The sequence below is a fragment of the Haliaeetus leucocephalus genome, unplaced genomic scaffold, assembly GCF_000737465.1.
Source record: "Haliaeetus leucocephalus isolate CR32 unplaced genomic scaffold, Haliaeetus_leucocephalus-4.0 Scaffold656, whole genome shotgun sequence".
Taxonomy (NCBI): domain Eukaryota; kingdom Metazoa; phylum Chordata; class Aves; order Accipitriformes; family Accipitridae; genus Haliaeetus; species Haliaeetus leucocephalus.
Window position 1 is genome coordinate 5713100 of NW_010973092.1, and position 23137 is coordinate 5736236.

Here is a 23137-nt window from a genome sequence, read left to right on the forward strand (position 1 = left end):
AGCAAACACTGGTTTATGCTCAATTTAAGGCAATAACTAGAAGAAACATACAGCTCATTGTCAACTGGATATAAAACAAGTAGGAATACGTGACAGGAGAGAGAGGCCTCAAAGGTTATTTTAGTACTGCTTAGAATTTAAATAATAATAGAGATTGGTGGTCAAGACATCAGCAGTGTGTCCAAAACTTGCATGGATGGCTTCCCAGTGCAAAACACCCTGCACAGACCCAGTCTTTGGGAATAGGACTCAGGTCGCACCCACACAAACATTTACTGTCACAGGAGCTTGCAGAAGGATAGACAGAGGACAGATGAAGATTTCATCGCCAAATGCTTTGCTGGGATGTCCCCAGCTGCAGCTATGATGGACGCAAGGTATGAGAATCTGATTAAGAAACAATCTGAACTCCACAAAGGCAAAACTTTGGAAGTGAGGAACATAATGAAGCGTGCAGCATTCAATACAACCAGTATGTGGATTTGAATGTTGGTTTGTAAACAATACTAATTAATTGGACCAGAAAATATAAGAACGGCAGAGACTCACACAAGCCTTCATCAAAGCTTTCAGCAGTACAGCTGAGGAGTTGAAACACCATATACAAACAGCGATGCCCCTTCTCCTGGTTGCACTACGACACTACACTTTAGATGTGGTGTATGGTTATTCTGTCCTTTGGGATGGCACTTTAAGATCCAGGATGCTTCCCTTGCATTTCAAATTTTCAAATCCCCATTTCAGCAGTCCCTGCTGTATTTTTAGATGGCACTGAAATTTCACAGTTGGTATTTCCTTAGTGACGTACAAAACTACCAAGAGAATCTATTTAGGAGGGAACTGGGGAGGTAACCAGCTGGAAACCCATGATGAAGGAGAGACTACTTGTTACTTCCCTGAGGGAGATGGAGAAGAGTAAAAGTTAATGGAAGGATAATCAGGAACTCTTCAGGGATATCACTTTATAGGCCAGGAGCATATATAACTGAGACTTGTTTGCATATCAAGAGACTACAGGAGAAGGTGTGACAGCCAAACGCAGCTTATGAAAATATGGCTATCTGTAAAGCTGATAGCTTCCTCACATGTGAAAACACAATCCTAATGCTCAACTTGGCAAGTGAAGGCTAAATAACATCAATATGTCTGTTTTGGGCAGCCTGTACAGTGAAATCACTTCTTATGACATTCACAGTGTTTTCAGCAGACATGCCTGGGACTTAGAGAAACAAGCTGGTTTTTTAGGGATTTCAAGGATCCCTGCTTAAAATATCCACAAAAATGAAATACTCAAGCTTTAAAACAACATGGTGGAATTAGGTGCTTTTTAACAGTCAGTGAAGAAAAAAAAACAACTCAAAGATTGCTCAAAAACACCATGTTACGCTACAAGAACAGGACAAGATGTAATTCAGCTTTAGAGAAAGCTCTGGGTATTTAAGCTCTTCAAGCAGTTTTAACAAATTAAAATACAGAGGAGGTGCAGCGTCCAAAAGTACAGCTGTAATGGCTATTTACCTACTCTGCAAACACCAAAAGCAGTGTGTGTCTACAGTCATACCACCTCACCTGGAGACCTCCCCATATCTCAGCAGGGCCAAGAGTCCCTGTCAATACTGGCATGGGAGCCCTTTTAGGAAATACGAGGAGTTCACCCGTATCTGAATTCCTCCCATACTGTAATAAGCATTTTGTTCAAGTATTATCTTTTAAATACAGATATCTGTGAAGATCCCCCCCCCTTCACACCAATACTTCCATTCCGCACATTTAATCCCCCCAGCTGGTCCCTGGAAGTGCCACCGAACTTCAGCCAGATCTGTGCCCTGACCTTCCTGCCAAGGCCAGCACAAAACACTCCTTCCCTTCCTGCTCTGGACTGGATGGCAATATCGCTACAGCCTATTAAACAGCATGAAAAGGAACGACTACTAAAAGCCTTTCACCGGGCTAAGCAATCAAACGCAGGATTTCATTATTAGAATCTGTTTTGTCAAAAAGGAGGATATTGGCCAACATTTTCTCAGTCTGTTTTCTGATCATTTCAGTGAAACCTTTCATATCGGCCAACTCCAGAAACGTGTGAGAAATTAAGTTATTTAGCCCATTATGTCTCTTTTACGATACTAATGACCAATATTCTTCTTTCTTGTCCAGAGCATTTTTAAGTGTGTGCCTGCCATTCATAAATATATAATTGCTTTCTTGTTTATAATTTTTATTAGCATAATGAATATTTAGATGGCTACCACATAATTACCTGGGGAGAAAAAAGTTCCATCTTATATATGGTACAATTCACCAATATTTTCCAGGACTATAGTCCATTTTACCAGCCGAGTCATTTCTCGGTGGGAACTCAGTTCTGAAATTCCCAAATCCTCCACTTTTAAAGCATCCCTTTTCATGTTACATCAGCTCTTCATTCTGCTTCACTGCCACACTGCACATCATGAGAAGCCAGAGTCAAGAGGTTACTCCGGAGCTCAGTCCATCATTATTCAATGCCCATTTCTACAAAAGCCTCCAGGAGCTTCCAGTTTCCAAACAACCTCCCATGAGGAAAGGTTCTGGTCCAGCACCATGTCTCCATCCTCTCTAGAATCCTGTGATTTTTTTTTTTTCTCCTCTCTCTCACATCTGCAAATCTTTGATAATTTTCACCTTCTCTAGGCAGTTCAATGACATTTCTGATTTGCAAGTGAGTTCAGGCAGGAATTTTACCGGATGAGTAGTTTCGCTATCTGCATGCATTTTGCTATCACATCAGTACTGGCTTTCTTCCAACCAGGAGACTTAGAAGAATCCTGAAGAGGTCTTTGTATTCAGACCAAGGCTTCTGCTGAGCTGTGGGCACTATCTGTAAAGTGACTCTATGAAAATGACATCATTGCATGGCAAATGTTCTTCCTACAGTAAATTTGTTTGGCATGCAAAGTCCAAACTGAGCTTTTTCAAATTGTCAGCATCTTGAGCTCAGTCTTGCAGCTAAATACAACGTTATATTCTTTCTACTTCATGTCTCGCACATCAGCAACAATACGGACTCAGCAATCAAACCTGAGCTGGCGTTTTTTGTGATGACTCACAGAGCTGATTAAAATACAATTGCTCTCTCAGATCTGGGCTGGCTCAAAACGGCAGCAAATGTATCAAAGAGGTGTCTCTTAATTCCCCACCCTTTGTTCAGAAAATTAAACACACACAGAGAAGAGACAGATGCAGTAATGGAGTGTGCATTTAACCCTCGTTTGTAACCAGTCCAGCTCTTAACTAATGGGGCTTAATGTAGTTGTACATTATGATTTCAGATGGGCGTCTTTACTCACGCTGAGTTATGCACTCCATGAGTAGCAGTAACAAAACCACGTACTCACCAACGGAAGCACTGAGAAATAAGGCTGGAGTGAGACTCTAAGTTAAAAGGACATTTAACAGCCACATAACCTCCAAATAGAGGCTCTTGACCTATAGCAGGCTTATTTCTAATGCTGTGTTTGTCACAGGTGACATGAAGTTACATGCTCCCCAGACAGTAGTGACACACAATAGAGAAACCTTCTGCCTCTGAAGGCAAAAATATTTGTCCTTGTCACCCAGCGAAAGATGGCAACCCCAGCCCAGCGTGTGTTGTAATCACACCAGCACAGCGAACCCGGGGGAGGAAAATTAAAGCAGCAAAGAGGTAGTGCCTACCTTTTGAATCAATTTATCTAAGGGCATGCCTGTAGCCCTCCTCTGTGAGGCACCGCTGCTGTGCACTGGAAACAACTCTGAAGTAGTCAACAAATATTGACCTCGAAAACGCCAGCCAGACTTTTCTGTATGAACCTTGGATGTGACTCAGCGTGGGAATACATCTTCAAAAGCAAGAGTTTCAGACAGCATTCTCTTGAAAAAACCTCCCAAACAAACAGTTCATTTCAAATTGTTCTTCCTTCTTCCTTTTGTTTTTGTTTTTAATTGCACCAGGAATGAGCTTTTTTTGGCTACTATTTTAAAAGTCTAGGCCTCGGAGAAGTTCTGCCAAGTCCTAGCAAAACACAATGTAATTTTAAAATTACAGTCTGACAAACTGCTGCTTTGAGGCAACGATCATCTTCTAAATGACCAGGCAGGCTGTCTCAAATCGCTGCTTTACATGAGCTAGAGAAGGGGCTGCAAGGATGCGTAGCGGTCACTGCTCTAGCTCCATACAGGCCCTGGACGTCAAAAACATCTGAACATCACTGTGTTGCTAGTGAAAATCCCAGGGAATTGCTCTGCACTGTCCTTGCTCAGCCTGAATTTGCTTACTGTGCTGAGACATCAGGATGGTACCAAGGCAAGTCTGTTCATGTCTTGTTACAACTCCAGATTGATACCACAACAGCTCCATCAAATAACAATAAATCATGTCTCACAGATATGATTAAATCCATTTGTGTTATTTCAGTCTGAGCAGGACTGAGCTCTAGAGAATACTACACAGAGATGGGGCACACAGGGAACAGCAGCCATCACCTGAACGAGTCTGATGCTCCAGACAACAATCCGGATTTGAGGTCGAGGTGGGACTGAAAAAACAGTGACAGATGATCTCTTGGTCTCACCAGAGATGGGAGAATCATCTATTTTCACTCCTCCAAATCCCTCTACAGCTTTCAAACGCACCAACAATAAAGCACCGTCCAGTAGGAGCAAAGTAGTCCAGGATAACCCTGCAACCCAGCTCTTCCTAATAAATTAGAGTGATGGGCAATGGCACCTCCACTATCAAGCCCTGCTCTGGAATTCCACTCTGCGCCTCTGGGATCACAACACGCAGGGAGGGTTTGAGAAGCTGTCAAAGAGCAGAGAAGACACGCTGCTGCCTGCCCTTCACTCTACACAGCCATACTGCAGGTACCGAGATGATGCACTGCAAAGGATAGGACATAAAGGGCCAGGAAGCAGCTGGCTGAAACTGAACCCAAACTTCAGAGACATGATGCTACTCGGCAAAGAAAAGTGGTTTGGAGAAAGTTCCAGCCACAATGCTGTCTTTTAGCCCAAAATAAGCCCATGCCTTGCAGTCATCAGCCTGGGTCCAGGCTGAGGGACAGCGTGTGACATGTTAGCCACATTGCCAACAGCCTTGCTGGCAGGCAATGAACAGCTTTTTGTTGCTGGATGTGAACCCACATCCTTCAGCTGACCTTCCAGAGGCCATCACTTTGAACCTGTGTATCGCCATGTCCCTACAGCCAAGGCCAGTGCAAACCACCCACAGTGCCACCTCCCAAGGTGCAGGACCCCAGAGAACCAACACCGGCAGCGCAACCTGGAGCCACCTGCACCACAGCTGCTGCCTCCAAACAAGCAGGGAGAGAGGGCAAAAGCAAGAAAAAAATATGAATTGTCTTGTGCATGCTCAATCACGGCACAAGATGATTTATCCAGGGTGGAATTCACCCCTGAATTTGCCCCGGGGGGGAAGGGCAAATTCACTTTTAATAGTTTACATACTTGAAAAAAAAATAAAATTCAAACACAGCGAGACACTGCAGCCCAAAGCAGGCATGTGTCCCTGTCTTCCAGCTTTAGCAATCTACAGAGCTCTACTTGCTGCTAGCTGTAACCTAGAGCATTAACACTGTACAAGATTTATGTTTAAAGCATATTAGTAACACTTTTTAATGATGAAGGAGGCATTTTAGCAAACAGTAAATTCTGCAGCAGCTCTGTTTGGCAGAGTTATCAATAATCCTATTAATGACAAGGTGCAATTTACAGCAAACTGGCAGTGGAAAGGAGATACAGGACTTATGTGAAACAAAAAGATAATACAATATTATTCCATTGACTGTGCTTTCTCTTAATTGCCTTGTCATGTACGCTTGGGGCACACAATCTATCACGGATGAAGTTGTTTGTTCACAAAGCAGCACGCAAGAGGTTTTTAATCCAAGATCCCTCTAGCTACATTTCAGGATTTATTTCAAAGTTGTCTTTAATTTTTCTATTTTATATAAGTTTATCCTAATATTAGCAAGCACTCCTCTGAAAAGAAACTGCTGTGCTCAATCATGCTACTTGTACTGGATTATGTGACTGCTTACTAAGGCTTTACTCAGTAAGACTGCAGAGACATGATCTGCTAAACAGACTGCAGATCTCGTGTCTCTTCCCCGTCCCCAGGTTTGCAGAAGGGCTGCTGGCCCTCAGGACAGAATCCAACTAATATTCATTTGTGCATGTCCATGTGACCCATGTTCAACATGCCAGGTTCAGTGCACGTATAACCAAGGCATCAAGAATACCCTCTGCACAATTACAAAGCAACTCTACCAAACTGAATGCCATAATTTCAATGTAACAAGTATGCTTTACCCCTAAGAATGTATCCTATTAACACATGAAAAAACACACTGGCAACTTTCAAGATTGTAGAAAGATGCATTTGAGGTTTTAAAACTATTTAAATTATTTGTTTTCTTTCAATATTAAGTCATCTTCAGGTGTCTGTGTGGGAGGGCAGACAGATGGTTACTCAGCTGAGGAACTTGAGGCTGTTCTGTCTTTGTACAATGGTAACAACCAGCAGTCTGGAAAGAAGATGGGCTTCAGACTGGGCCAAAGTCCAAATACAGGAGAAAAGACTACGGAAACATCATTTAAGGGAACTGCTCAGATCTAGCTTTTGTGTGGTTTTGCTTCAGCTTCGATTCCCAAGACTTTCACAGATGGATTTGGTCATTACGCCATAAACAGCTAAAAAGCCAATCTTTATACCATATATAGTGCTAAGAATGTAAGCTACGCTGGGAATGAAGATGATGATGAATGAGTTTATTTTATTTGTAGTTTTAATTATCGGGTAAATTCCATTTACCACCTAGAACGTGAATGTGTTTTATTACAATAATATGCCTCTGGCATGAAGCCAAAACAGAGCTTGCAAGCAAGGGGGAGGGGGCGTTAAATTGTACTGGCTGGTGTTGAAAGCACTTGACATTTCTCCATTTCATGTCTTAGGTGCAACATCATAAATAAGCTCAATAAACTGTTGCTTACAGCCCTGGCCAATTTGAAACCCTACCTGATAGATTTATTTCAAGTATACCCTGTCCTCCAAAGCTGCTGGGAAACAACAACTTATCACTGCCAACCTGTTATTTCAAGATCCGACATTGTCTGTAGCATCAGCGAAGCCATTTCCAGTGCTTGTTTGCAGAGCTGCTGAAAGTGACTGGAAGCTGATTGTTGCCTGCACTCATTGCTGAAGACACAGCAGATAAGGCAAGTGACATTTAGCTGCCCTACATCACTTGCACTGCCAAAAATGGAGACCACAAAAATGCAGAAACAGATTTGGATTTTTTCAATTCATATTCCACAGTTTAGGAGAAGTAGAGAATTACTCCTTGCTTAGGGTAATAAAATTGGCCAATCTTTCTCTACAGCTGTACTCACACAGCAACCAAGTTGACTTACACTAGAATAATTCAAAGTTTCTCAGAACTTTCTCTTACAAAAGCCATCAGTTTGGCTTTACCCGCCTCTGGCAAACACAGAGCAAAGACCAGCTGAGGGTATTTCTCTAGCTTGTTAAAATACACACCTGTGGCTGGCATCCTCCATGCAGATGACTGATGTTAAGAGGACTGGGACTTGGACTTTCCAATTTGTGGAGAGCCTTACCTTAAAACAAACGCAAATGAGACAGTCACGGTCTATTCTATTAGTTCAGGTACACGGTGAAACGAGTGAAACCAATTCAACCCTGAGATCTGACGCCTTAGTGACAAGCAGTGCAATTGCTTTGTACAGCCGATGCAAGCTGGGAGCTCACACCACAAGAAGCATTTGCAACACATACCTATCTTTGGGTTCTCCGACTCAGAAAGCTATTTTGCACCCATGCTGTTACGCTGCTCTGGCTGATATTTCAGCTTGCAAATCAAACCCTACCCTGTTCATCCCTTGACAAGGCCACTCGCCACCCACCACCCCCTGCATGTTCAGACTCCTACAGCAGCATTTCCCTCTCACACATTCAGTGCAGCAGTTTGGCCTCTGATCCCAGCTGGAGCTGCCGGGCAGAGGGAGACAGTCCAAGAGATTTCCACATTATCGTGGCTCTCCATGAATGACTTCAAAGGAACGCACAGATCCTATCTTCAGGAGATTAGCTGGAAGTGTACCGCCTGCATAGGCAAGCTTGTTCCAGTCTTTATCCTGTAACTTGCAGGATTTCCATACAGCAGAGAGAATTCAAGACCGCATTTGCCAAAGCCTCCTACGCTGGGTCTACAGGATGGTCATTTTCAGCTGCCAGAGCTATAGAGAAGATGGGACAACACTTACAGCCTTTCCTATAGGACAGAGAGGTGTTTATTCCAAGGTACACAGCAACCACCATTGTTTTGGTTAATAAGTATTCAAATCTTGTCCTGTTTTGAGTTCCAGAATTACTTTTACTAGTTAGTTTACACAACATACATAATTACATTTCCATGAATACAAACCCCATTTCCTGTCATGCCTTTACATTGAAATAAACAGCTCAGTGATACATAAATGCACATGTTTGAAGGACAGCAAGTCCCTGGGAGCTTTGGGTGCATCCTTACAGGAAGGAGTTTTGCCCGCAAAGCGGAGAACAGGAGCTGCACCTGCCATGAACAGTAAACAACTTGAAAAAGTACGTGCGGGTTCCTGTGTGCAGCTGTGAAGCCCAGGGGAAGCTCCATATGCTGTTAGATTTCTACTTAGTGCTGTCAGACAGAGGTTGCTTGGGCTCTGCACAGGCTGCCGTGCACGGGGCTGGGACAGTCCCTGCTCACAGCTTTGTACAAACACAAGGGCTTTCTTCCACAAGTCGGATTTCCAGCAGCATTGCAGCTGCAGCAACTGCCAAGTATGCAATGAAGCTACCCACACTAAGGCTTTCGGATGCACTTGTGGATTTTCACAAGTGTCTCCATGTTGGACAGACTCTCTGGATTCCCAAACATCCTACCAGGACAGCACTGGAGAACCAGGGACAGAGAAAAGGCACATTCTCCATACATTTCAGCCACTGCAGAAGTTATCAGAGAGATCTCAGTGAAGGAAACATAAGTTGAGCTTCACCTCCACATCCTGCTCATGCCAGCTGGAAAAGGAAGGATAGGGCAGAAAGAGAACAAAAAAATGACATGGTTGTGGTCTTCTCCCAACAGTTGCAGCTCAGTGTACTGGCAGGCTCCAGGCTGGGCTGCTGACTGCCACCCCAGCTCCGAGAGCCAAACCCCCTTCGTTCATCCCAGCCCGTGCACGCTCAGGGTGCCTGGCAAGGTCTGCCTGCAGCGTGTTCCCGTTTCCTCATGTAAACCAAAATGTGAATGAACCTCAAAGTTACAGGGTGGCAGAGAAAGATGGTGCAAGTTTCCCTCTCCCGGATGAAACCCGGCGTTGTGCCAACTGGTGCTGCATTATGCACATCTCAAACTGCTCCAGCTCGGCATTAGCATTCTGGAGCACAGCTTTATCCTCCTGCCTCAGAGACCAGCCCCTGCTTTACATAAATCTTTAATGAAATGCTCTGCCTCAAGCACCGATGCCTATGAACAAAAGGCGGAGTTGAAGGAAAACACGGTTTTACTTCCAAAAAACCAGAGCAGTTCTACAGATAGCACATGGAAATTACACTTGCTACACCTCTCTGGGATCCCTGAAGCACCACTGAAGAGAAGGTAGAGCATCAAGAAGAGTGAGGAGCTGGGAACAATTGTAAGTACTTTCCAGAAAGGCAAGGAATAAAGTTATACAACTGTGGCACATGCTAAAACACAGCGGGACCGATCCAGTCTCCCAACACGCGTGTCTGGTTGATGCACACGCGGGGGAGGTTGTAAGGCTGCGTGTGCCGGGTTGCTGGCATCAGATGCTCCACAGCAATGAAACAGGCTTCCCACTGATCAGGAGACCGATGTTAAAACCTTAAGAGTTAAAAACGCACGCACAAGTCTATCAACTTTATATTCCCTCTGGGATTCCAAGCGCTTATGGTTAATGCTGTCAAGTGTTTCAAGCGCTTTCTTCACGAATTTAAAGGCTGTAAATGTCCACCTCCCTCCGCAACACACGCTAAGTAGAAATAAGAATAGAAACTGAGACTGTACTGTTGTGAATCATCACTAGGAATTGTGATTTTAAGATAAAACTAAGTACCACGAAACTAAAGATAAAATTGCAGGGGCTGGCAACACAGTGCAGTAAGGACAGTTATGGTCCTGATGCAAAACAGTGACCAGGAGATGTTATAAGGCCTGCAGAGCTAAGAACGCAGACTGCAATGCAAAGACATCAAGCATTTAGGGCTTCATACTATAACACTTGATTGATGTTTTTCAAAGCAGTCTACAGGAGTTAAGGCATGTATCTTCCATTAATCTTAATGGAAAATGTTTGTTTAAATCCACAAGACTGCCTTGGAAAAGAAGTATTTCAGCTTCACAATCTGGGTTGGATGCCTAAATTTTCATTTTTAATATTCACATCTGCCTGTAAGCCCCAGGTCAGTAAATCATTTAAATGTGTGCTTCAAAATGCAACACCAGTAAGGCTACTCATGTGCTCAAAATTAAGTAAACATATAAATGTCCCATCCAGCAGAGATGGGGTTGCTCACATGGTTCTGTATTTTGCTGAACTGGTGCCTAAAACCTGCAGAGAGGCTGCCATAAGGAAGTTAACCCTCTTGCCAACAAATACCATAGCGTTACCATGCTTATTCTTATAAATCAATGCAACATCAGAGACGTGCTCCAAGACAGACTGGTGTCATGGAGACATCAGTTACTTGTGCATTTTGGCCTTCTCGTACATATTTCAGGCTCCCAAATCAGGGATCTGGACTAAGTTGGAAAACAGGACCCAACTGAAGATTTTTCATATACCCCTTTAGTTTTTCTGAGCAGCAAGACTGGACTAGGTTTTCTGTATCACATAACAGCTGTTGTGAGGATTAAAAATAAAGCACGAAAACCCTCCAAACCCCCAAAACAATACCTGAAAATAACAGTAACATGGAGTAGAACAAACCCTCCTCCCCAGCTAGATTTCAAATATACAAAATACAGAGGGCTTTGGCAATTCAAAAAATACCTTCAGCTTTGGCTCCCCTTACCTCTGCAGGAAAGCACAGGATGACCAGGGACAGGAACTAAACTCAAGAACTTGAGCCGAGTGCCCAAAGATGAGCAGGGGGTTGTTACACCCTGTGGGATGAGGCATTTTGGGAAGGATAACCATGAACATTTGGACCTAATCTCCGACTTGGGAACTGAGGTCTCTGAAAGCCTGGAAGTATTTGGATCCCATCATCTGATTCTCACTTACCCCGATCAGCGTAAGAGTCTGACAATAAATTAATGACTTCATGCACACAACATTTTAGCTTTTTAAAGCCAAACAGCTATTTGTGGCTGCATTTTGAAACTCAGAACCCAAAAATAATCATATAAAAGCTCAGCCGTTTCCATTTGCAGGCACATCCAAGGTAAGCAGTAAGTAGGTAAGACAGCAGTTGGATGTTAAACATAATCTGGTGCGACCATGCGCAGCGTGAAGGAGAGATCCTGTTCTCCCACCGCTGCCTGTTGCTTTCCTTGCAACAGAGACAGCAACTGGCAGACAAGTGGGGTGACTCTGTTCAATCTGCTGATCTAGCAGAAAATTAACACACCAAGAGGTAAAAAACCCTCCAAGGACTGCTCTGCCCCTTATCAAAACTGAACACTGCCCACAGGATGAGCCCAGGGAGTGCACTCCCATCAGCCACACAACCTGCAAACCCGAGGCAAGGGAGAGGGAGGAGATGCACAACTCCAAATGAGGAAAGACACTGTCCCTTTTGGCATCAGTTCATGGGATGGGTAAAACCTTCAAGCCATGCTCTTGGTGAGCGAGTGGCATCCAGCACATGTGGGAGAGGAGACAAAGTTGTGGATTTTTGGGGCTAGCTGGCAGACAGAGGCAGGTTTGCAGAATAATACACAACCAGTACATGCAGAGACGCACACAAAAAAAATCACAGCATGCGGCTGGCAATCTGCATGACACTTTCCCACAGCTGTGCTGAGAGGCACATTCAAATTGAGGGTGCACATTTGGCCTCCCCTCCGACCAGCTGTAAGCCTGGATGAAGTCCTGCCAAGCACAGAGGAGTGCCATTTTTCATACCAAATCCCTCCTCCCACCCTGAAATCCTCCATGTATTTTTGTAATTTGGAAGAAAGACCACATGCGAGAGAGAGGCAAGAGGATTCACCTACCCAGCATGTATTCATGGTTAGGTGCTGAAGGTATGTGGACCATTTGCATGGGGGCAGCAGGCTCATGCCAGCAGGTACCAGTCACAGCAGCTCACTGTTGGACAACTGCACAAACTTCCATCACCTTCCTCAGGTGGCTATCGCAGTCTGAGCTGTGTCCACATTGTCATAGAGAGACACTCAACTAAACCCGATTGAAACAATCTTTTACTCATTGCACTGGTACTGCCAGCAGAGAGAAAGCAAGCTGCAGTATTTTCTGCAGCCCTCTATTCATATTCTCTCTGGTAAGGTTATTATGCCAGCTCTTCTGCAGGCAAACACCTTTGGCATCCACATCTTCCCAAACACACACAGACCCCTACTTCTACATTATGGCAAGACAAGGGCTTACGTGAACAGCTACTCCAGGTCACAACATACCCTGCATAAAGAATGGGGTTTCCTTGAACTCACTTCTGTGCGAATGACAGCATCATTTTCAGAAAAAGCAGCTCATCTTGATCCTTCTGAGTAATTCCACTGATTGGAGCCACCAGTAGATTGCTCTGTGGCTCATTAATTACACTCAATGTGAATAATTGCATTACGAAAATAGACTGGCTCAGGCACCACTGAAGACAAGTCAGAGCAGCCAGGGATGGCAGAAGCTGTGCACCCACCTGTACGAGGGCCACCCGAGCACCCTGACACCAGGAGGACAGTAGAATGTGCTTCTGCAGCTGCAGAGAACTCAACTCCAGAAGGTCTGCAGCTTGTCTGTTCTTCCCTATGGATATATCTTGCTCCCGAGTGGATGGGGCACTTCATGCCATAGTCCCAGACGTGAATTTAGTATGCATGATGGTGTTCCCGAGGGCAACGCCTACATGAAGCAATGCTAAACATGCTGACAAAGGCAAGGGAAGTGACCTGGAAATGGCAAAGCGAAGCAAGGCAAGAAACAAAGATGAGGTGGCCGAGGAGAAACGTTTGCTCGGTTATATTGATAAAGGCCGCTGAGGAATGGCAATGAGTTTTGTCTGATACAGTTGGTGCAGTGCAGGCGTTGCTAGGTGTCTGATTTGGGCAAAAGCTCTGTAGATTGGCAGTCAGAAGATTAATCCTGTGCTGCCCAGAAGTGGTGGGGGCTACACACGGAAGAAAAAAAAAAAGCTACTTTAGTTTTTTATCACGTAGAATATTACATCGAACGGCAGAGACGCACTGTCCTGAGCACAGTAACAGCTTCCTGGCAGCAAGCACAGAGCTGCCACACAATTCTGAGCAGCTTAAACTGTAATTCTCAAAGCTGAGGTCCTTTTTTCTTAACAAGAAGCAGCAGAAAAATTACTTTTAATATGCAGAAGTAATCACTTGTAAAATCAAAGATCAATTCTAAAAAACTAAAGAGCTATTTTTCATGACAGATGATGTTTTAAACACCGCAAGAGAGAAGAAACTTCCCTTAAAAAGGTGCCAGTTAATTAATGAGATTTGGTAAATGAGTGCATTTCCTGCGCAACAAACTACAGACTTCCAAAGTACATTATGTTAAATTGGACAAAGGCCCATTATTCTGGAATAAAAGATTGCCCACTGGAGGGTTCACACTAAAATAAGTATTCCAAGAATATCTTCATCCAGGAATACAAGTAGTGTATTTGCAAGTGGAGACCAAGCAACTCTTAAATGTAGTCGTATCTCCTAAAGGAATTAGTACCGTCAAAGATTTAGCACTTAGTAGCCAAAGAAAACACGATAGCTGGGCCAATTAGTTTATACAAAAGCTCAGGAGACAGAGGGATGAGCTGCCTCTTGCGAATACAAGACCCTCAGGGCAGGTGTATGCTCTGTAGTATAAAGTCATGAACTGTCTCTGTACCCTGCAGTATACCATACAGACATCACATCTCTCAGCCTGTCTCAGTACCCAGGGACTACAGTGTACTTTTATTTCAACAGTGAACTACAGTGTGAGCTGGTTTGTCTGTGGTTAGCTGAGCATTTGGGCACCATGCCGCATTATGGGGTATGGACAGGACAGGGTGAGCATCCTTAGCACTATGCAGAAGTCCATGGTGGACTTGCACATTATCATCAAGTGGGTGAGTGCATGGCTTGAGCACAAGATAGTGGTGGAGACCACAAATGGGATACACGCTCCCACTTCACACTGGAGGACACAAACACAGCAGCTTTCCATCGCAGTTCCCCGAAAACCCTAAACCCACTGAGCGATCTCAGGGGTGTCACTAAAAGCCGACAGAAAAGAAACCAGCCACAAGACCAGTGTGGTTTATAAGGACTCTCCCCAGCTCAACCTGTAACACTCTCAAAGCAACCTCCTCCAAATTCCTCCCAAAACCTTGCCTACAAAAAGCTTTAAGCCAGCACGGCTCTCAGCCCAGTTGAAGGGAAGCTCACCAGCAATTCATGCAGTGGGCTCCTCGGCAGGTAAGTCATTTGGGATAGACACCATCTTGACCACACACTCCAGGTGGCTGTTCCCAAGGCCAGTGGATGATAATCCTTAGGAGTCTATGTGCTACTGACACAGAAGGACTACTCAAGTTATTCTCTGGAATAACAAGCATAAACCTTACCTCCTCAGGAACATCTCTCTAAGCAATCTCACTGCAAACAGCCAAAGTCAACTCACCAGGATGCCAAACTCTTGACTTTTATTATGGTAAATTATTCAGAGCAGAAGTGTCGCTTTAGCAGTGTAAAATTCCTTGCCATTATAAATATTTTCACATCATAACCTTCCTTCTCTTATACCTGTGGAGTCTTAGACCACACCAGTTTCTTCACCTTTAAACTGTGCATAGCTGTCCTCACACAGAGGACAGTCCCCAGCTTACCGGGACACAGAGCAAAACCCACAAGAACCCTCTCTAGATCTTCAGAAAGAAGCATTAATATTAATTTCTTACAGCAGTGATTTTTTTTTCCCCATTCCCCCAAATAAATTTCCCTTTCCTACCAGAACACCCAATTATGCACACTTCACCTTCAGTATAATCAATATATTGATACAGAAGTGAATGCCTTGCAGTACATCTTTTTACTGCTTTAATACCCTGACTTTTCCCTATGGGTGTTTGAACTAAATCCATTCTAAACCTTAACTGTATTTCTGTACCAATGATTTCCAATTCAAAGGCTTTGCATTGCCAATTACACACATGCATGCGCATACCTACATGTGCATCTTCTGTTAATACTTTAAGTGATACTTGAATCCTTTAACGTTCTCTTCCAGGCCTTTTACTATTTGCCCCACAATGCTATTTAGGCTACCAATTAACCCCATTGAAACATCACTGTTGCCTAATGCTCTTACAACAGCTGTCAGAGACAGGACCATGACACAAACCCACGCATTCCCCTTCTCATATGCAGGGACGAAGTCCTGGCTTGCCTATAACCATGTTTTTGCTAACTTATCTAGGGATGAAACCATTTAGTATTAGTTATTCACAACTTCACTTACCCACGTCTGTTTTGGTCGTTCAGAGCAGGAGGGCTGAGCCGTGCTACGAAAAATCATCGCTTTTTCTTCAGTGATCTGTTTGGCTCGGCCAGTGCTATCAGTTAACAGATTTTGCATGCTAACAGAATGACTATGACCGTACAGCAGCAGGACAGCACATCGGTATGCTATAGCAGCTGGGACACATCATGCCCCTGATCTCCTATAACATGCCACCCCTGAAACGGCAGTAGGGAGGAGCACTACCTTCCATTTCCAGGCCTGCTCTCATGCTGTCAACCACCCCGAGGCGCGGACACGGGCAGCAGATTAACCTGTCACAGACAGGATATGTCTGAAGTCTACAAAGGGCTTATCCTCCCTGCAGCTTGTGCCAAAATAGCTGGGGAAACAAAGTGGAGACGCAAGCACCTGGATGTTCCCCAGAACCTCAGTCTACAGTCAGCCTTCCAAGAAGCTACTTGTATATCTATGAAGTCTTCAGGACCATATTGGTTCTCACCCATAGGTGATAAAAGGAAAACAAGAGTAGAAATAGTCCCTTCCACCTGCCCTGGCTGCCTGGGTATTCTTGCTAGTAGCAAATGTTTGACTTCTCAGTCTGGGTGGTTTTTAAATTGAAGTCACCTGCAGTGTCCTGTTTGGGAAAGCATTTCCTAATGTGCTTTTGTCCATTAGGATAAATGCACATTTCTGTGCTCTGGTTAAAAATTGAGACTCTTTCCTGATCAAAGGAACTCAACTTCTATGTTGCATAAAACACTACAGAAATGAAAATGCGCTTTTCCTGTTATGAGCATGAAAAAAGAAAAAGAGAAACCTTCCTACATAAACATGATAGAACAGATGCTGAAGTCACATACTAAGCATTTTACAGTTGTTCAGGAAAGAAAATAAATACAAAATTTGAAGTTAATATTCCTCATGGAATGAGATTAAAGATATTATTTTACGCCCTACTTGTAACATCATAGTAATTTTCATCTGCACTAATAAAAATAAATCAGAAGCTTATCTTCCATGCATGAAAATTATCATTTCATGCAACAGTCACAATGTTTCTGAGACATATGTGCCCTTTGGAACTCCTGCCACAAATAGAGCTGAATTTAGGGACTGCTGCGTGCACAAATTTATTACACCAATTCTTTCCAAAGGAGGATATTGTCATGTACAAAATGCAATGTGAGCAGCTAGAGAAAAGCATCTAGCACTGAGTAAAGACTCTTAGCTTTCAAGAGGAGAATAATTAGAACCGAACAACTCAAAAAAAATCATATTGCATGACACCAACTGTTGGGTGACCAGCAGAGCCCTGTTTGGAGCACACTTGCCACCCAGACACAAATTAATGAATTCACAAGCAGTCCCTGTCTGCAGCTCAGCCTCTCATGAAGACACCCATTTGCAGAGCAGGATACAACTTGCTGTTAGACAGGAGAAGTTCAATAGTCATTAACCAAAAGAGCCCCCACTTTGTGCTGCTGCATGCACTACAAATCATCTGCCCACAGGTTTTGTCAATCTCATCACCCACTGTTTTGTGAATGCTGTACCTGGAGACACTGAGCAATGCATCAACACTCCCAGCCCTCAGCCAGGGCTTTTTCATAGCCAGACTCCAAAGCTGGGAAACCGTAACTGCTTTTTGAGCAATGCAAATAGAAAAATCCTGGAAAGACAAAACGGTTCATCTCAAATTTGCATACAGCAACTTCTTCTCGCAATAGTTCACTCTTCAAAAAAAGAGCTATGTGAAAAAGGAGAATTGAAGCGGCCAGTTGCATGTTGGGAGGTTTACTCCAAATCCTCCCAGGGAGCCTGTGGCAGGCTTGTAAGTGCATGCTTTTCTTTTGCAACCCAGGACAGTAATACATTCAACTGTGCTAAAGCAAAATTGTCAGGTGCACAGATTTAAGGAGATAATACAGTGAAGGCTCAGGGACTAGATATAATCATAAAAAGATGCAGGCAGAAGCTGCTTCCTCCTTGCTCTTTAATATCAATCGTCCCCATTGTTGTATTGGATGGCGAGGGCATAATAGCACAATTGCTTCAGAGGAAAGGGCGCCTGGGGTAACCTTTTCCTCAGCCACCCGTGGCATACTCTCATGACCCAAATCCAAACCCAGCTTGCCCCTGATCACCCCTGCTCTTCTGGCTCAGAAAAACCTGGCGCTGGTCACCAGTGCAAACGGCTGCATTCAGGTGTGAGAAGCACCAGATGTACAAGGGTTCACTGTGCTGTAGCCAACACTGTCAGGCGTGTCGTGGTTTAACCCCAGCCAGCAACTAAGCACCACACAGCCACCCACTCACTCACTCCCCCCACGACAGGATAGGGGAGGGAATCAGTAAAAGAGAAAACTCAGGGGTTGAGATAAAGACAGTTTAACAGGTAAAGCAAAAGCTGCCCATGCAGGGAAAGCAAACCAAGGAATTCATTCCCCACTTCCCATGGGCAGGCAGGTGTTCAGCCATCTCCAGGAAAGCCGGGCTCCATCACGCCTAACAGTGACTTGGGAAGAAAAATGCCCTAACTCTGAACATCCCCCCTTCCTTCTTCTTCCCCCAGCTTTCTATGCTGAGCATGATGTCGTATGGTCTGGAATATCCCTTGGGTCAGTTGGGGTCAGCTGTCCCGGCTGTGTCCCCTCCCAACATCTCGTGCCCCCCAGCCTGCTCACTGGTGGGGTGAGAAGCAGAAAAGGCCTTGACTGTGTAAGCCCTGCTCAGCAATGACTAAAACATCCCTGTGTTATCAACACTGTTTTCAGCACAAATCCAAAACACAGCCCCATACCAGCTACTATGAAGAAAATTAACTCCATCCCAGCCAACACCAGCACAAGGTGAAAGTCTAAGTTGCTTAAGAGGTCAGAAATGACCTTTCTTAGATTCTTCTGTGTCTACCTTTCTACTACTGAGCTCTGCAGTAAGTCTTGGCAACATGCAGATGATCTGAGAAGCTCAGTAAAGCCACGGATGGGAAATAACTAGGTATGGTGGAGACCCAATACTACATAAGCTGTCAAAAAACCTGCTTTCAAATCTCTGGAAGCCATGCAGAAAAGATCTTCAGAGCCATCTGCTTGGTCCCTGTAAGCACTCAGTCACACTGGAAAAAACAAATCCAGCAAACTGGAAAGCCCCATAGCCATCTTTCTAATAGCACATGGGCTGAAGTCTGCTACCCCAGTGCTGGCGACACTTGGTCACGCATGCTTTTCTCTCTCTACTGTATGCTTGAAAATGCTCTGTTTAAGACACAGCTATGTCAAATAGTCTTGTCACCATCTTCCAAATAACTCTTCATATGAATGTCTCGCATTTTTCAAGTGGTGTCATAAAACGTGGGGCTGCACACACCACAAATACTGACATATTTCACTAATACAATCCAGTAGCAGCATATGGAGAATATTTATACAGCTCTTTATTATTTTTTATGAAAGGTAAACGACCCTTTTGGTGAAACAGTGACTTGAGCTGACAGCATCTTTGTTTTTATGAAAAAAATACCAATGGTGGGAGGGTCAGAAGGTTTGCAAATCTAACTTATGGGTACAAATTCCTCTGGTCCTGTTGTAGGAAAACAACATTCTCTTCTTCCCAAGATTTTACAGTCATTTATCTTTTAAGCTGGCCTTGCTCAGTTAGTTACTTGACAAAGTAATTAGTAGAAATAAGAACATACATATAAATAAAATCCAGATATTGACTAAGTGAGTCTTGAAACCACAAACTTCCATGATTTAAAAGTCACTTCCTTGACCTACTTTCATATCTTAAGGTCAAATACTTCTAAATGAGGAAACAAGTGATTCTGCTCGTTAGTGCAGGGCTAACACTAAGCAAAGTTCACTGCATGCACTGGTCTGCTACAGCATTCCCAGGCCCAGGAAGCAGTAAGATTTCAGATGTCTGAGTCTTAATTAAGTCTTCCTAATTGCTGCTTTACTAATTGGGGTGGAGCAGTTTTGTCATTATTTTAGCTGTTGATGAACAATTAAGTAGAATGCAGCATTAATTCCTTCTCGATCTACTGAGGGAAGCCAACACACATTCAAACTCAAGTGAGAAACCAAAACTAATCAGAGCAATGCAATATTAGCACATGTCATCGCACCAGGTGGAAAGCCAAGAAACCAGCACCGGGTCCCCACAGTGCCAACCACAAAGATCATTTCAGCACTCCCAGCCCAAGCTGGTAAGACACCAAAACCTCAAAAGTCTTTGCATTTGCACTTTGCTCGCTCACAGCAATAACTCTAGACAAGTCCTATAATCTCACTGTCCCTCTGTTTCCTCCTATCAAAAGTGGATAACAGCCTGTCTCTAACATGGAAGGACACCTTGATAAATGCACTAATTATCACCAGACACCCCACCCAGCAAGTGAGATAGAGGCCATTTGTTTGCCTAAAAATCTTCTAGTTATAAAACCACTACCAGAAAACTCTGCAAATCAAGACCCTGGAACCTGATTTAATTAAATCAATGAGAATTATATCATTAATTTATAAGAAAGCTCAAACCTAAACAGGAAATTGTTTATATTGACCACCATACATAATGCTTTCATCTGCTGAGAGCAAATGCATTTTTATTATTCTTAGCACTGCAGAAGACTCTCATCTACCCATTCGGCAGTACCTCTGCTATCGAACAGCCCTTGGAGCCCAGCTGCACCTCCGCTGCTCCATTTGTCATCTCAATGCACCATTTGTTCCTCAGAACACAGATCATCTTACACAAAGCAGTTGTCATGCATCTTCCCAGTCCCTACCATCTCAAGCACTTTACACATTCCTCTCCACATGTGCTCATAAAAATCACTTGCCATAAGAGTTTTTAAATGGGGCTTGTCAAAACATCAAGATAAAAGGTGTGCAAGACAAGAACCTCAGATTTCTTGTGCTACTTGCTGAAACACCCATACACACAGCCTTATACAAGAAGCTTTTCTTTCCACAGCATACCACTGAGATATTTGGACGTGGCTTGTAAAGGAGAAGAATCCTGCCGCGAGGGGAGGCGAGAGAGACAACAACCTTAAAAGGAAACTTCATGCATGTAAGAGCCTACAAAAAGTAAAATGTGGCTATCCGTAACAGAAGCGATTAGGAAGTGATTTAAAGTAGTTGGAAATACTGTTTCAGTGGTTGGTTGAACACCACCTTTAGAACACAAACATTCAGCAGGCTATTTATAGTCCAAGGGGAAAAGCTCCTGATTTCCCCTATCCAAGCACAGCAGGCCACAGTCTTCTCAGTGAAGAACATAAATTTTGAGCAACTCCAATAGACATGAACGAGTCACTGGATTTATCTCAATTTAACCGATTTCAGAAAACTTAAAGAAGCGATACTCAAGACAAGCGCTCTTAAAGACACTCAAACCCCTACTAGACCTGCTATTGTGTAGATAGCAATTGCTGGTTTATTGACTGCAAAACGCTGTGGATCAAGCCTTAATATTTGCTAATATCTCTGCTAAAATTGGCCTTTAATGGTCCAATCCAACTCCCATTAATGAGAAAGGAACAACACCTATTTTCTTTAATGGAGTTGAATGAAGTTGTAGCAGTTAGCATCTGATCAGGAAAAATAAAACACTTGGACCAATTAGTCTTACTGGCTGCATTTTATCTGAGATGAAAACTTCAAATATAGGGCTACAACGGAGAAATTATACTGCTGTTTCCAAATAAAAGAAAAAAAAAAAAGGGGAAGGTGTTGAGAAGTGGAAACGTACCTCTCATTCACTTGGGTGCAATTCAGAAGTAACCTTGGCAAAGCCAGGGCAGCTCCAGGAACATAAATACACAGTGACAAGGAAATCCAGCCTACTATCCACATCACATATTTCATGCTTCTTTCTAATTCACAGTAATACACCAAGTTAAGCTGCTTATTAGATGGGCACATTCTCCTAACCACAGCCAGACTTGTATTTTACATTGGGCTTACCATCAGTACTGACGGCCCTTTAATCATAATTCTGCTGTCATTTGTGGTTCCACTTTGGAAGATACTTGCTTTAATACACAAACTGGGTAGCTGTTAGCACTGCTATACCCCAGAAGAGAGGGGCACATGAGTAATGCCACGAGAGGGACTTAGTCCTAACCATCCCTATTTATACAAACCTCTTGCACATTTTCCTAACAATCTATATGCTCAAATACTTGTTGGCCTACACGACACTGTGGCACATGCTTCCAAGCCCCACAGTACACCAATTCGCAAATAATGACCTTCCTGAAATGACCTAGTAACAGCTAATAACTGTGCCATAAAGAACAAGGTTGTTGCACAGAAGGTCTTTCATGGAATGAAAAAAAGACCAAATTTTTATTAGCAGAATCACTAATGGATACATGGTTCTCATGTCATCTACTTATTTTTAAGAAATGCCTAGTATCAGATAATGAAGTTACCCTAGAAAACAAAAACAAACCCCAAAACAGCAATTTCAAAACACACACTGCAGTTTGGCAGCTTATGAATGAAATGCTCCGTAGGTGTTTGTGTACATTTATAATTTACTACACCACATTAAGAAATAAGACAACTGCAAACGACAAGCTGATGCTCTCCCAGCTGTGTACACAATGTAATGATATCTTCTACCAGGGCTTAGTCAGCCTCACAACCAACTTCTCACTTGGAAGACAGACAGAAGGATCCAAAGGATCATCTCCAGCAACTGAGTAACAAATGGCAGTAACTCTGCCTTTATAAAGTTTGTATTGCTGGTGTTTTAAAGCAGTACACACTGAACATCTGAAATGCTGTTTAACATATCATAGAATCGTTTAGGTTGGAAAAGACCTTTAAGATCATCGAGTCCAACTGTCAGCCCAACACCACCATGCCCACTAAACCATGTCCTGAAGTGCCACGTCTACGTGTTTTCTGAACACCTCCAGGGATGGCGACTCCACCACTTCCCAGGGCAGCCTGTTCCAATACCTGACATATGCACATGCCAGGAACAGAAGCACTAATCCTGTTCCTGATGCACAGAACGAGTATACAAGGCTTGCGCTGGCAGTCTCCACGGAGGAGAGGAACAGAAATCTCTCCTCCAGGTCTTGGCACAGCAGCAGCCATGAGAGAGGCTGCTAACCTTGTCCTCCAGCAGTGCTTGGAGATGGGGAGGACTAATTGCACCTCTCCCTACATCTCCTTTCCTTGGAGCAGGACAGAAAACGCCAAGGGACACTGCTCTCTAGCAGGGACCCACTGCCTGGTTCCCACCTCTTGCATATTGCGTGCATGAGGCACGAGTAGTTCAGCTACGCCAAGGTTCACCCCCAGGTCCTGAAAGAGAAGGGTCCCATTTCACCTTGCTCTTCTCCAGACCTTGCCTT